This window comes from Lissotriton helveticus, chromosome 3_2, assembly GCF_964261635.1.
Source record: "Lissotriton helveticus chromosome 3_2, aLisHel1.1, whole genome shotgun sequence".
In the NCBI taxonomy this organism is placed as follows: domain Eukaryota; kingdom Metazoa; phylum Chordata; class Amphibia; order Caudata; family Salamandridae; genus Lissotriton; species Lissotriton helveticus.
Window position 1 is genome coordinate 17,434,243 of NC_136062.1, and position 10,646 is coordinate 17,444,888.

At 48.4% G+C, this 10,646-nt stretch overlaps 1 non-coding gene across 1 annotated transcript; it reads left to right on the plus strand.

The window, feature by feature from the left end:
• The first annotated feature begins 5,730 nt into the window (after positions 1–5,730).
• On the plus strand, positions 5,731–5,866 carry LOC144826726 (small nucleolar RNA SNORA50). The gene has a single exon (XR_013609918.1). It is a non-coding gene; the product is annotated as a small nucleolar RNA SNORA50 (small nucleolar RNA).
• The last annotated feature ends 4,780 nt before the right edge of the window (positions 5,867–10,646 follow it).

Here is a 10,646-nt window from a genome sequence, read left to right on the forward strand (position 1 = left end):
TTGATAATATACCCCCATATGTATAGTTGTATTAGACAGCTTTAACTGAGGGATCCCATGCACCATGGTGATGCCCAGCAATGAGCGGATTTTTCAAGTAATGTAAATTATGTGCTTTTTTTGTCCATTGTCTGAGGCTGAGATTGTAAGCTTGCTGGAACCTGTCTGCCTAAACACCTTCATTCACTCACCCACTTGTTTCCTCATCCACACACACATTATTCAACCATACCCAATCGCACTAACCTAGCTATATACTCTGTACTCACTCATTCATTCCTGCATCCATGCGCTTGCTGATGCCTCCAATTGACTCATTCTAATATTCACCCACTTATTCTGCCACACAACTGCACACAGACTTGCCAAACAATTGAGAATCATTTTGATTAAAAAATGGCCAGAACGATTGGCTTTGCTAATGCTTTTTGTTATTTATTATTGTTTTGTTGTCATCGGCTGTAACATATTCATGTTCTCATATGTAACCTTATCTTTAATAAACCATTGTGCCTGGCAATTACCCGGGGGCTGACTGATGGGTCTGGTCTTTGGCAAGTCACCCACCCCAGCCTCCCAGTGACCAAAGTCCACTGTGCACGGCTTTCAGCGGGACACAGTGGAAATGGAAGGAAGTGCCTGGGTTGAGTAGGCCCTGCACTTAAACACTGTAAGGTTGTGTGCCTAGCCTCATATGTAGACTAGAGGAGGGTGAGTGCAGGGTCTCGTCTCTGGTCATGGCCTACAAACAATGTGGACCGGGGTCCCATTTCTAAGGACCAAAACAGACTCTTTAATTTGCAACATTTTCCCCCAGTAAGTAACAGTTTGAAAGGCAGACGCTACCTAGGTTGATCATGTCTTCAATTATGTGAATGAGGAAGTGATATGTCATTTGTCATGTTATCTGTGACATCATGTGTGAAGTCATGAGCATTGCTTTAGGTGCAAGCTATGGTTGAACAGATAACCATAACTAGAGTTTTAAAGTGATCATTCTGCTGGAAATCAAATCCATAACTTCACTTTAGCTGTGTTTTTGCAATGTGTGGGCGTTAATGTGTGTGTGCATATGCATGTGGGCTTGTGTGTGAGCGCATACACATGTATTTGCATTGGCACCACCAGTCATTATTTGGGAGCAATCCCCATGATATTTTATTATTTTGCAAAGGAATACTAATATTAATGGTCACAGAAATCGTGACTGGCATGTCTCCTACCGGTATATTTAATGTAAATTATCATATGCTTTGCAGCTGAAGTTTCTACGGGACATACATTTGCTGGCACAGTGGTCTTCCTCCACAGCAAATACCTTTATATGCCGTGGAAAAAAACACTGCTACTACCTACTGTAGTAGTGGTTATAGTGTTAGATTCCTTTCAGAACTGCTAATAAAATCCCAACCTTCTAATTCACTATAGTATCCCCTAAAAAACTAGACTTGTCAGTGAGTTTCTCTCTAAAAATCTGGTCCAGGTTACACTCAAGCTTCTGTAAAAGGGCCAGGTAAAAAACAATCAACTTCCACCTAGTTTGTTTCTTTGCAGAATTTTCTTTAGCCCACCAAAGTACAATCGCTTAGAGGCGATCTCGATTTGCTGTGTTCAAAGATGAAATTTGCAGGTATGATTCTTAAAACGTGTGTTTGCCCGGACCGTACTGTAGTGTGACAGGACTTCAAGGTTATTTGATAAGTCCCTTCAAAGACTCTTTTTCTCAGATGCAAGTTTAACTTGCTCTCCATGTAATACGTCCACAGCTTCTGCAATTCCCATTGCATCAGAATTTACCTAACATACAGTAGATAAGACATATTTGCTTTGCTTGTCTGAACTGAGAGCATTATGTGTAGATTGCTTGCTTGCACTGGGCAAAGCCTTGAGGAGTTTATGATTGATTTCTAGCCATTTTGATGATTAGATATGAAGCAATTGTGCAGCCCAAAGGCAGCAGCTCATTTCAGCATAGCTTCGATAGAACTGACGTCTGAATTGTAAATTTATATTTACCAACACATTTATCCAAGAATACACTTGGCTTTTCAATCAATAATCAATCAATCAATCATAGCATTTATATAGCGCACTACTCACCCAGAGGGTCTCAAGGCGCTAGGGGAGGGGGGTCCGCTACTGTTCGAACAGCCAGGTCTTGAGTTGCTTCCTGAAGGCGAGGTGGTCCTGGGTCTGGCGGAGGTGGGTCGGGAGGGAGTTCCAAGTCTTGGCGGCGAGGTAGGAGAAGGACCGTCCCCCTGTGGTGGCTCTTCGGATGCGGGGGACGGCGGCGAGGGCGTGGCTGGTCGATCGAAGCTGGCGTTTGGGAGCGTAGAAGTTGAGGCGTCTGTTGAGGTATCCTGGGCCTTGGTTGTGTAGGGCTTTGTGTGCGTGGGTGAGGAGACGGAAGGTGATTCTCTTGTTGACCGGGAGCCAGTGCAGGTCTCTCAGGTGTCCGGAGATGTGGCTGCGACGGGGGATGTCCAGGATGAGTCGTGCTGAGGCGTTCTGGATCCGCTGGAGTCTTTTCTAGAGTTTGGCGGTGGTTCCGGCGTAGAGGGAGTTGCCGTAGTCCAGACGGCTGGTGACGAGGGCCTGGGTGACCGTCTTCCTGGTCTCGGTGGGGATCCACCGGAAGATCTTACGTAGCATGCGCAGGATGTTGAAGCACGACGAGGAGACGGCGTTGACTTGTCTGGTCATGGAGAGGGAGGAGTCAAGGATGAAGCCCAGGTTGCGTGCGTGGTCTGTTGGTTTGGGTGCGCTGCCTAGGGCCACCAGGAGTCGTCCCAGGCGGAGGGTGAGGATCCCAGGATGAGGACTTCCGTCTTGTCCGAGTTCAGCTTCAGGCGGCTGTTCTTCATCCATTCGGCTACCTCTTTCATCCCTTCGTGAAGGTTGGCTCTGGCGGTGGTGGGGTCGTTGGTGAGGGAGAGGATCAGCTGGGTGTCGTTGGCGTAGGAGATGATGTTGAGGTTGTGCTGGCGTGCGATGTTAGCGAGGGGGCTCATGTAGACGTTAAAGAGGGTTGGAATGAGCGAGGAGCCTTGAGGGACGCCGCAGATGACTTCGGTGGCTTCTGATCTGAACGGGGGGAGGCGGACTCTCTGTGTCCTTCCAATCCTCTTTACGTCTCACTGTGTGCACAGTGACAAAGATTTTGTGGCTTCCATTTGCGATATACACTTTTTACGATTATCAGTGGGTTACCAGGGGCCTGCCTCATTAATATTCCTGAAGCAGGTCGCAATTTGCGACCCAGTGGGAATGGCCGGCACTCACAAGAATGGTGGCCTGCTGGGGTCAGCAGACCACCCTGTCTGTGACTGCTTTTTAAATAAAATCAGTTTTTAGGTCTCGTCTGAGCCAGCGCATGCGCTGATCTGGCGAGACATTTAGTTAGTGGGTTTTTAAAAGTCCTACCATGTGTGGGATACTGCTTGCAACTACGCGCACATGCACGAGCAGAGGAGCCTCACTCTGCCTCTATGTCTTGCTCGCCCCTCTCCCACCACAGGGCGCGTCTCGCGTCCGCGTGTGTTGCAAAATCAGCCAAATGCCTTCCACACGCCTTTATTTTTTCATATTAAAGTGTATCTTTTGTCATGTTAAATGTCTCTGTAGAACCGATGTGCGTATCTATATACTTTCCGTTATAGATGTCAACAAAAACAAGTATTGGTCCTCATTCCGGCAAAAGCTGCCGACTTGGAAGCTGGGGCACCAGGTTCCAATCTCAGCTTCGACTCAACATCTTGTGATTTTGCATACATTACTTAATACTTATGTTCGTAGAGAAAAACAAATATGTTCTTATATAACTGGTGCTCACGTAATGCGCTGCAATAATTTCTGGTCGAGTGAGCAATTTAAAAAAAAAAAAGAAACAAACTGCCAGCAGCATTGCTGCAATGAAGGTCATTGAACTGCTGCTGGGAAGCTGTTTGCAACTCTGTCTCTTTACTGCAAAAATCAGTTGGCCCAAAAAATAGCACAGCTTCCCACGACACTATTACGGTTTTCCTTGTATAAGCACCTAGGAGGAGCATAGTGCGACCGCCCCTTTCGCTGACGTCACTGTGGGAGGAGGGTGGGGTATGTAAACGACCAGTCTGACTTACTCCTCTTTAGCGAGTTTATGTGGCGAGGATCTCAATGCATCAGGTGTGTAAAGGTTTTTGTTTTGGGGGTCCAATGTCTGCGACCTGGGTTAGATCTTTCTGTAGTAAATGGTCTAAGGGGTGTCGCATAAAGGCCTTGATACCATACCTCCTTGAGCACGCTGAAAAGCGATGCTCCCGGGTTTTGCTACCTCGCTGAGACATGCCCGAGGCGCAGTCGCAAGCGTTGGGAACCTTCTCCCTAAGTGCAGCCCCTCTTCACCACCACCCCCTTGCCTCCTGGGTGCCCCCGTTTATTGCTGGCGTGTTTTTCCTAGGGCTGACCCGGGTTCTCACATTGTTCGCGCATCAGATGTTTGACCTGTAAACAGCCATGCATACAGCTCCACATGTGGGTACATGCGAAATCATGGCAGTTTAGAGGGTGACATCTTAATGGCATTTACTTAACGACTTTCCCTTCCGTTGGGATAAATGGGGTTAGGCTAGTACAGAGCAGCGCATGCCATCTTTTGTCTGCTACCCAGGAATGGAGACACGGGAGGGCTGCCATCTTTGAGGGCTATTTCTTCGTATGTGTAGGGGACCAGCACACCACCTTGTATAGAGAGGCATGTCAGTAGCTTGAAGGCAGAAATAACTGTGGAGAGAGATTAAGGCTTTAAGTGTGGACACTGCAGTACACCTAGTTAAAAGACGTGGAACCTAAGCCTTTTCATGAAAGCATATCGGATGCTTGAATTAAGGAGAACTGGTATGCTCAATGTAGTGTTGTCCTCTCATGTAGGTATGCAATAGCTTTCCACTCCCTCTTTTTCTTGGGTCTCACCTCGGACAGCACGCTTGGCTTGCAAGACATTTTGTTTGCTTTTAGGGGGATTACGGCACACCATTGCCTACCATTGGTTGGCTTTATCGTAGCTCTTATTTCCTTACTTGTGTTTAGTCAGCACATGCAGTATTAACTGATTTGTATGCGTTTGTCCACCATGCCACATGTGCTGCCCATTTGCCCAAGTCCATTTCACTGCGTCTAGAGCTACTTTCTCTTACAGTGAAGCAAGGGTGCATGTATTTGCAGGCAGCCCCAGCGTTGTTGCATAACTCCTGTCAGTGTGGGCTGCATCGTTGGGGTTTCCCCCATAATTTTCATGCATGTAAAGTTCTTAATCCACAATCCTAATACAATTTAAGTGGGTGAAGGTTGTGTAGACACTTACTATGCTGCTGTTTTACATTTTTGTTCAGGCTGTGTGGTGGGAGGCTACCTATTGGCACAAAATGATGACTTTAATACGTGTTAGACTTCTGATATATGAAGCTGCCTTTTAAGTCCAGGCGTGCCAGTACATGCAATAAGGACAGGCTTATCTGTTTTTTAAAATGTCAAGTGTTGCACTATTGACGGCTCACACCGTTGTTTTTCCCCCTTTTTTCTTTCAGATGAAACTACATCGCCTGACTTGCTATATGGACAAAAACTGCAATAGAAGCACAATAAATTATCTTCAATAAAAGATTGTTCTTGAAAATTGAATGTCTGTTGTGGTTTTTTTTGTTGGGGGGAGGGTATATTCAATTTGTGTTCATTATTTTGATGGCTTTTGAGATGCGCTGTCTTTGAACCGGTAGTAGCCCAAACAATGACTTCACTGGCCAAGCAACAGTGCAAGAGCAATACCTTGTTTATAACTGGAGCTTCTTGGACCAAACCTAAGTAGTTCTGTTAAGAACAAGTTACATGCATTGTGGTTAAGTAAGGGGATTGCGAAATGCTTAAGGGGCTACTTTAGATTAAGCTGTGTTGCAACTTGACTGTGGGTAGATAATGTCAATAGTTAAGGGAACTGGAGCTGTGCTCTAAATCATTGGTACCTAAGGGTTTCCCCATTCAAGTTCATAACATCTGTTATGTGCACAATTGTGTTCCACTCACATCCACTGCTCATACTTTTTTTTTGGGTGAGTCGCAAAGAAATGTGCACAGCTCGGGGTTAACTGCCAGAACTCTAGCCCAGCCCTCTCTGTCGCTGCTTACTCTTGCACCTCCTGGTGCTTACCTAGTCCACAGATCCCCCCATCACTGCTTGTCGTAGTCAGTGTGGTTATGCCTATTGGTTTCTTCCCCCCAGAAGATTACCCTGGAGCTATCTGCAATTTCACTTTCTTCTCCCTATTACTTACTTTAAAAAGCATTAGTAATGCAATAGGTCTTACATTTTCTCTCTTTTTGGCGCAGCTCAAGTTTTGCAAATAACAATTTCCTTTACCCTTGTTGTGGGTGTATGTTGTCTGAGTCGAATTATGTGGGTTGTATCGGATTTGTCTATTGTGTGGCGTGGAATTGTGTGGTACGGAGTGGAATTGTGTAGTGTAAATATGTGGCATGGTGTGCAGTGGAACTATGTAGAGCGCAGTGGTGTAGTGTAAAGTTTTGTAGAGCAGAGTGGCACTGTGTATATTTCAGTGGAGTGGTACAGATTGTAAAAGAGTGGCTTGGAGTGGTGCTAATTGCAGTGCTTGGATGTGAAGGAAAGCATCAAACATATTTAATGCGTATGTGTGCTCTTAAAAGATTAATGCACTGCATGAATGATGATTTTGCAACCAGATGTAATTTTGCCCCTAGATTTGATCTTCCACATAAATGTTATATGTGCTTCTAAATGCTTCCCACTAATACTTCACCTAAGAGAATTTTGTAACTCAATATGGTCTCAACCTAATGTGTCGTAGCGATGCACATCTTTTCAACATAATTCAAAATCTTAGTGTCACATTTTCTGAATGCATTGAGTGGTTTTGCACCGAAATGTGGTAAAACACCCCCAATAACCCTGCACTAAGAGTTATTTTGCACCCAAGTGTTATGTTGCTAAATGGAATTATTGCTTCCATCGGTGTTGCCACCCACATGGTGGTGTTGCAGTGTTTATGCTTGTTTTTGTTGTATATAGGTAAGCTTATTTTTTAAATTGCCATTGGAGTTTATTTAGCGCAAAGTGAACCTTAAGGTATTGGAGCGCTTTGTACAGTCTCTCTCCTCCATGTCTGCTTTTTGTTTTTTTGAGAATCTGTTTGTAGTGTCCTCGGGCGCAGGGTAGCGTTTCAGTCTACCCACGTCCCAGAGGTCACGTTAGCGTGGGCGCGTGTCGTCACGCGCCCGCTGTATAAAATAAAGGGCGTGGCCAGCTAGTCAGTCGGAGCCCCGAGCAAAGTAAAGTATCGGCTCCTGAGTCTTATTAGCGTCGCAGCGCCGCGATAATTCGAGCTAGCGCCACCCGCGACGTCAGATTGGCGATAAGGGGCTTATCGACCACATGCTGTGCTTTGTGCCCCCTCTCTGCTGTGCATTTGGGCCATTTTCATGAGCTGTGGCGTTCAGGCCCAAGAAGATCACGAGGGCCTTGTAGGTGCCTGCTGCTGGCTCATGGTATTGAATGCTGCTGCCACGGTGCCCGTGAAGCCCTATCTGTGCACACTATCGCTGAGAGCTGCAGACATCACTAAAAGAGAGCCCTCACCATGCCCTGGAGCTGGCCCACGCCAGGGTGCCACGTGAGCCCACCACTGAGGTCAGGGCTGTGCACCAGGCAGGCGACCATCATAGAAGAAGAGAGGGAAGACCGGCCACACAAGTAACACCCGACATAGTCACCACCAACCTCGGCCAGGCGACCACCAGTGCATCCGAGAGGTGAGCGTCACACGGACTGCGCAGCACACCACGTACGCGCTACAATGGCGTCGATTCCCGCCATTGAACCGTTTATTGTGGATGGAGCTCCATCGTCCCTTGCCCCACGCTGTAGGGATTGGACTGATCGTCTTCAAATCTACTTTGAGGGGGCAGGAACAGCCTGTGAGAGGCGCAGAGCCCTACTTCTCCACCTAGGAGGCAAGGATATCCACCGTATCTACAAGACGATAGTGGAAGCCACGCCCAAGACATATCACACACTCCTTAACGCCCTAAATGCGCACTTTGAACCCATGGCGAAAAGAGACTATGAAAGGTTCATATTTCGCCAGGCCAAGCAGGAGGCAGAAGAGTCATTAGACGCCTTCCACGGACGCCTGAAAGAGCTGGCCAGCACATGCGGATTCCGGGACGAACAGGAGGAAATCCGAGGTCAGATAATCCAAGGGTGCTATTCCTCAAAACTCGGAGTCACCATCCTTCAGGAAGACGGCAAGCCACTAGCGGACATCCTTACCTTGGGCCGCTCCAAAGAATTGTCGCAGGCCAGAGCCTCCCACATGGAAGCAGCCCTTCACCGACCAATCAAGACGGAACAAGTCAACGTGGAGGAGAAAGTGAATGTAGTAAGACCAAAAGTGCGCCAGAATGCCAGGAAGAAACAGCAAGACAAGCGGAAGGAGTGCGGATATTGCGGAGGTAACCCCCACAACATGCAGGACTGCCCAGCGAAAGGGAAGAGGTGCAAGGATACGACTACCGGGTCGAGTACAAACCAGGTTCGTCGAACCCAGCTGACTACCTCTCGAGGCACCCTCGAAAAGCCACGTAAGCAGAGAGAGAAGACGCAGAAGATACCGAAGAATACGTTCGGCTCGTGCTGGAAAGGGCCCGTCCTCTGCCCATGAGTGTCGAGGCCATCATTGAAGCCACCCAGAGAGATGAATGTCTGCAACTGGCCGCAGCAGCCATCCAGTCGAACGACTGGCGCCCGAATCAAGCCACGCTGAGCAGAAGAACGCTGCAAGCCAAACAGCACTAGAAGCAATGATGCGGGTCAAAGACGAACTGTCTATCGACAGCCAAGGCTGTCTCCTACGAGGACCGAGATTGGTGATGCCCTCCAACTTGGCTCAGCAAGCCGTAGATCTGGCACACCGAGGACACCAAGGCATGGTGAAAACCAAGAACCGACTAAGAGCCAAGGTGTGGTTCCCCGGCATGGACGCAATGGTCGAGCAGACGGTCAGAACCTGCACCTGGTGCCAAGCAGCGGGGCAACCTGAGCGGCCCCATCCAATCATCACCGAAGACAACCCCCAAAGGCCGTGGGAGTGTGTGGGTGCAGATTTCGGACATCTCCCTGATGGGCGCTATGCTCTAGTGAACATCGACGACTTCACAAAATATCCAGAGGTGGAGATCGTGGGGAGTCAGACTGCGACGGAAGTCATCACCAAATTTGAGAAAACCATCGCCACGCACGGAATATTCGAGGTGGTCAAGACGGACAATGGCCCACCCATCCAGGGACAAGAGTTCGCAGACTACCTAAACAGCTGGGGAATCCATCACAGGAAAGTGACTCCACGCTGGCCCCAAGTCAACGGGGGAGTAGAGAGATTTATGCGCACGCTTAACAAAACGATACACATTCCACATGCTGATGGATCACCAGTGTAAAGGGCCATCAACAGTTTTCTACGAGAGTATCGGCTAACGCCCCATCTCACAACCGAGGCAGCTCTCGGGCCGGCAACCATGGGCCGAGTAGTAAAAGACACTATCCCGAACCATCCAAACTGGGTCCCAGCCCAAGTCGATGCGGAAAAGACCCTAGCGAACCGGACATGGTCCAATGACCAAGCCAGCACCCGGAGACGAGCCAAGGAATCCGATATCCAAGAAAGAGACAGTGTATACATCAAAGACCGATATCCCGGGAGCAAATTTCGACTCCCATTTGAACACAAGCCTTGGACTGTTCTTCGCCGAACTGGCACCATGGTGACTGCCCAGAGGGGAGCCGAAGTTGTCACTCGCAACATCTCCTTCTTCAAGAAAGTCCATGCTGGAACTCCTGACTGACTGGAACCCGACCATCAGAGGACCAGCCTGAGTCAACGAGCGGATGAAGACGGACTAGAACCGCCAGGACTGCACCCCACCGATGAAGAGAGCCGGATGCACTCAGACACTCAGCTTCTGCTGGCAACCCCAGGAGAGAGCCTGCAGAACTCCCCAGTAAGGTCTCCGGAATGCAGAACCCCGACAAGAATGACACCGCCGGTGCCATTATCGAGGGGAGAGCAGTCCAGGTATGGGCTACGCCAGAACCCGGCACCATCCTCCAGGCTGGCCGACTTCATGGTGTGATCGCCCGGAGACTGAAGTCTAGTGACTGGTAACAGATCCTCGTTATTTCTATTATGCCCGATTTGTGTTATTGTTCAATAAAGGTTAGAAGGAATGTAGTGTCCTCGGGCGCAGGGTAGCGTTTCAGTCTACCTACGTCCCAGAGGTCTCGTTAGCGCGGGCTCGTGTCGTCACTCGCCTGCTGTATAAAATAAAGGGGCGTGGCCGGCTAGTTAGTCGGAGCCACGAGCAAAGTAAAGTACCGGATCCTGAGTCTTATTAGCGTCACGGCGCCGCAATAATTCGTGCTAGCGCCACCCGCGACGTCACACTGGTAACCCTACTTTTAGAATAGATCAATAACACGGGCGCACACTTCCTTTTTAGACTTCAATTAAAGGGCAGCTGGAGGGCGCTGCAGCCGCGTTGTCAATGTAAAATGACAACCATATGTAGTCTTTCGGTAAACA